At 43.0% G+C, this 5420-nt stretch overlaps 1 long non-coding RNA gene across 1 annotated transcript; it reads left to right on the plus strand.

Moving 5' to 3' along the window:
• The first annotated feature begins 202 nt into the window (after window positions 1-202).
• LOC145352568 (uncharacterized) lies at window positions 203-4458 on the plus strand. The gene is made up of 2 exons (XR_013888553.1): window positions 203-259; window positions 511-4458. It is a non-coding gene; the product is annotated as an uncharacterized LOC145352568 (long non-coding RNA).
• The last annotated feature ends 962 nt before the right edge of the window (window positions 4459-5420 follow it).

Consider the following 5420-nt stretch of genomic DNA (forward strand, 5'->3'; position numbering starts at 1 on the left):
GTCTCACAGCCGCTTCTATCAGTCATTGTCCTGACAAATAAGGGTAGGTACTTTTTTTTCCCCTCTGTCGAGGAGATGCAGTAAGTGATGCAACCTGGAAGAACTGGTCATGTTAGTAAAGGACTTCATTCCTCAGTTAGGTATGTGACACCCTGAAACAGCTATAAAAAGAGGCGCTTGGGGAAGCGGGCACTGCAGAAGGCACAGCCCTGTGATGTTTAACAAGAAGAAATCTGGGCCAATAGCCCTCTCTCTTCAGGTTAGTGGCTACTCCACCATGAAATGAACTCGGGACGGATTTGTCTTTTTTTCGGGAGGTTTTTATCTTGAGAACCTCGATTGTCTGTATGCAGCAGGGAAAAGACAAGTGGGGATTGCAGCGAGGAACTCGGGGGACAGTTTGCCAACGCAGATTGCGCTGTGTCGTTAGAAACATTTACTTAAGGTTAACTCTGCACGGCTCCGAACTGTTGCTAAAATAATATTTTCTCTCTCTTTCCCCCTTGCTAGCTGTTAATGCCGCTCGGAGTTTTAAAACAGCGACTCGGTCACATGGTGGCCAGATAGTCCCGAGGATATTTAAAGGGACCCTGCTGATGTCTCGCTGCAAGCTCTCCTGGTGTAGTGGTTCTAAACAGTTCAACAGTTCTCTATCGACATTGTGAAATGTTTAGGACCACTTGATCCGCAGGGCATTGACCGCCAGACAAGTGGAAATGGACCCGGGTGTAATGCACCTTCTCCGGCTATTGGTTTGAAATGTGCCTCTCCGGCTGCTGGATTTGTATAGTGTAAGCTGGGTTGTTACAGGTGTGTCAGTGGTAACCCAGTGTGTACAAACATTGTGTCTGGGTTGCTGCACCTTGAAACGAACACAGCCTTAATGAAAAAAAAAGGTCATTCAGTTTATCATTCCTGTGAAAGCTCCTTGAAAGAACAGCCCTGCTTATCCTCCTTTTTATCTGCCATTTTTGAGTTTCTAATATCTGTTCAACCCCCTTTTAAAATTATTTCTGGGATCTACTTTAAGTTTATTTATTCATGTCACAAGTAGGCACTGAATGAAGTTACTGTGAAAATCCCCTAGTCACCATGCTCTGGTGCCTGTTTGGGTACACCGAGGGAGAATTTGGCATGGTCGGTGCACCCATACAGCATGTCTTTCGGACTGTGGGAGGAAACCGGAGCATCCAGAGAAAACCCACGCAGACACGGGGAGAATGTGCAGATTCCACCCAAACAGTGACCTGAGCCGGGAATCGAACATGGGTCCCTGGTGCTGTGAGGCAGCAATGCTAACCAGTGTTTCCACCACATCCAGATTTTGACCGAGTGAAAACTTTTCTCATCATTTCTCCTCTAGACTTATGATTTTTTAAAAATCCATGAGCCCCAGTTATTCAATCACCTACCACAGGGAATAGTTTTCCTTTATCTGCTCCTGTCAAAATTTCTTATCTTGAAATTAGGTCAGGTCACCTCTCAGCCGATGAGAAAATGCTAAACTGCTCCAACCTCTGCACATCAACGTACCTCATCTCTGGGCAGCGTTCCCGTGAACTTCCTGTGCACCTTTTCTAAATCTTCTACATCTTTTCTAGACTTGTCTCCAGTTCAGGCCTGGCCAGGGATTTATACATTTCTAACCTTCTGTTGTATACATAAAAGCAAAAACTGTAATTCTGTTGAGCTGTTTTTGTAATGATTCCAGAGCAGCGAATAACTGAGCCCAAGAAAGATTTGCATTTATGTTGTGCCTGGGGATGTGCCAGTGCTGCACAGAGCAGGAAGATCAGTGTTTTCTGAGTTAGCTGATGGCAGCAGGAGGACTGCAGTTGTCCTCCGTTCCCCCTGAATTGGAGAGGTGAACAATCAGCCCTGGTTTCCATTCCTTATTGCTGTTCCACAACTTCCACCAAAAGTCTGCACGCTGTGTTAAGATGAGGGCCGTCTAGGCTTCTCCTCCACATTCTTTGTCAAGCTTCACACAAAAGCAATGAATACTCCAGTGAAGTGCCAGATGTTGACTGGAACAATATCCCACTGAGGAGCTGATTTCTTTAGGTGGTGGAAGGGGATGTGTGGTGGGTCGGAGTGAAAATCAGAAAGGAACAATTACTGCTGCTGTGATTCACATTGTGTTGACAATGGTCTTTGGCTCTGTTTCCTTTCGATGTGATCTTGGTTCCGACGAAGCTTTCCTTAAAACAATTAACAAGAATGTTGTGAATTGAGCAACCTGTTATGACTATGACATGCGATGTTAAACATCACAGTAAAAGAGACATACTGTGCATTATGTTAGCAAACTCCAACTGTAAAGTTGAAACTGTGCTTCCTTGCATGCCTTGGCTTCCAGAGTGTCAGCACCTCAACTTTAAAATTTTCATCCTTATTTTCAAACCCCTCCTCGGCTTCACTCCTCCTCTTTTCCACCCTTACAACCCTTTTGAGATCTTCAATTCTGGCCTCTGATTTTCATCGCTCCATTGGTGCTATACCTTCAGCTGCTTCAGCCCTAAGCTCTAGAATTCCTTCCTTGAACTGCTCTCCTTCTCCTTTCTTTAAGATGCTTGTTAAAACCTACTCCTTCACTCAAATATTTCCATATCTGATGGGCCACTCAGCCCATCGAGTCTGCACTGACAATAATCCCACTCAGGCTGTATCCCGATAACCCCTGCTATCTACCCTGCTAATCTCCCTGACACTAAGGGGCAATTTAATATGGCCAATCCACCTAACCCACACATCTTTGTCAGATTCTCCTAAGATACTAATGTTGAATATCTAACCTATGAACTCCTGCAAGTCCTTTGAAATCTCACTTCATGTGAATGAAAGTTATTAATCCAACACTACATTTCTCGTCATGGATGCTGTTTTACCTAGCTGAGTATTTCCAGAATTTTCATTTTTTATTTCAGATTTCCAATACCCTTTACTGTGCAGCTCTGATGTCACTTAGCTTTTCATGTTTTTTTATTAGCATTTTTAATATATTCATTTCCCACCATCGGAATTAAACTTTTATAAATCTTTTGTGTTTTCTCTAATGTACTGTGCCTTGCTGTAACCTAGAGTTCTGTTATATCTACCACAAAGACATGCGTGTCTAATTTAAACAACTCCCAACCATTCATCCTACCTTGCTTACCAACAGTTCAAGCTCTTTCGTTAAGGTGGAGGCCATCTGACATGTATCGACTATCTTCTTCCCAAAGCTGTTGTGCTGTTTGAAAAATCAAAACCCTGATTTCCTACATCAAAGTTTTAGCCATTTATTTGTCTAATTAGTTTGTTTCTCATGAATGGCATGTGACATGAGTGGTATGACAGAAAATTATAGTCTTTCTTCTGAGCTTTCTTTCTAATACCATAAATTTAGCACAAAGACATCTGTTCTGCTTCTACTAAGGCTATTTGTTTTCATATGGACAACGACAATCGGTCCCTCACCTTCTCCCTCTAATATTCTAGAAGCAACAGCCCATTCATTCTTCTGGAATCAATTTGCACAGAATCCTATTTGTAAACCACGGAATCAAATACCTTAATTCAGCAACATATGTGCTGCTCTTTCTCTGTTTTCTCCTCTTCCTGTTTTGTTACCTGACCACAACTTCTAGTTCCCTTTTTCAAAGAATTACAGAATTGCTACAGCCCAGTTACATTTGGCCCATCATGTCTGTACTGGCTCTCCAAATGAGTGTTATAACTTAGTGCCATTCCCCTGCCCCCCCACCCCATACCCCTGTACAGTGTTTCTATTCAATTAATCATTCAATGCCTTGGTTAAACCTATGTCCACCACACTTGCAGGCAATGCATTCCACACGCTGTGTGAAAAATGTTTTTTTTAAACAATGACCAATTCTGCTCTAACTATTGGGGTCTTGTCTCCTACTCTGAGCCTCAAAGTGGCCTTCATTAATACCTCATCTAGAAAAACTTCCTCCTAAATATTTTGAAGATTGGGTGAGATTTGCAATTTTTGTTGATGGGAGCAAAGAGGAACAAAAGCGAAACTGTGACTTGTTAAAATTCAATGATACTTGTATAATCTGATTAAAGTAAACTTAACCTAAAACCTGTACTATTTGGCATTTCTAAGCCACAAAATTTAAAATCAACCAAGCCATCTGGTCATTTATGATTGAGGTGTAACTTAAGAGGCACACTGGTTAGCGCTGCTGCCTCACTGCGCGAGGGATCCGGGTTTGATTCCCAGCCTTGGGTCACTGTCTGTGCAGAGGCTGCACGTTGTCCCTGTGTCTGCATAAGTTTCCTCCCAATAGTTCGAAAGACGTGCTGGTTGGGTGCATTGACCATGCTAAATTCTCCCTCAGTGTACCCGAACAGGCGCCAGAATGTGGCGACTAAGGGATCTTCGCAGTAACTTCTTGCAGTGTTAATGTAAGCCTACTTATGACACTAATAAATAAATTTTAAAACTTGTGTTTCAGTTTTGCTGATGATGCTTTTCAACACAATTTGTGCAGTGTATCAGAACACACTTTCAAAAGTTACCAAATAATCATTATTCTCAGTGGCTGGGAGTTACTGCTAGATTGTATTTTTTTTGGTCCCAATTCTCCCAACCAGCACTACGGATGACAAAATGTTAAAGATAAATTTTATTCAGCAGAACTTTATTTCTATCCTTTTTGCACTAGTCTTTGTGGCTCAGTTTGTAGCAGTCTTGCTTCTGCACTACAAGGAATTATGTTCATGTTCTATAGGGTTTGAGCACAAAAATCAAGGCTCTTCTGCCAAGGTGCCAGTGCCAAGGGGCACCATCCTGTGCTTGACCCTCTGGGGGCCTCAATTGTCACCCACTTCACTGCAATGGAGTCAGATTGCCAACTCCCCGCAAGTGGGGAGTTATTGTTAACCCTGCTGGAATTAACCACTTCTAGTGGTGGGGAGAGACTAGCGGGCCTCGAGACTTCAGTCCTGGGTCTGCTAACGATATTCAAAATAGATTGTAATAAGAGGCTGAATACACTATGCAGCTCCAGGCGATTTTGAGCACAGAGCTGACAGCGCCAGAAATCTGGCACCGGGAGATGCACAGAGGCCCGGACGCCTAGCATGGATCGTGTGAATCGGCCACTGCTCGAGTCTCCTGGCGTACTGCACAAAAAATGCAGCGCAGCAGGATGGGAGAATCACCCCCTGTATATTTTCCTCTTTTCTTTGACATGTGAACAGGGAGAAAAAAGAGGAGAAAAATATTTTCAAAACATAAGAGTTAAAACTGTCAATGTCCCCGCCTGACAGTTAATGGAATTACTATTGCATTACCCCACTATCAACTTCCTAGAGATTACCATTGACCAGAAACTTAACAGAGCAGGTTGGAGACTGGGAATTCAATGGTGTGTAACTTACCACCTGAACTCTGTTCACCATCTACA

The sequence above is a fragment of the Carcharhinus amblyrhynchos genome, chromosome 14 (genome assembly GCF_965287045.1).
Source record: "Carcharhinus amblyrhynchos chromosome 14, sCarAmb.v2.hapA, whole genome shotgun sequence".
Classification (NCBI taxonomy): domain Eukaryota; kingdom Metazoa; phylum Chordata; class Chondrichthyes; order Carcharhiniformes; family Carcharhinidae; genus Carcharhinus; species Carcharhinus amblyrhynchos.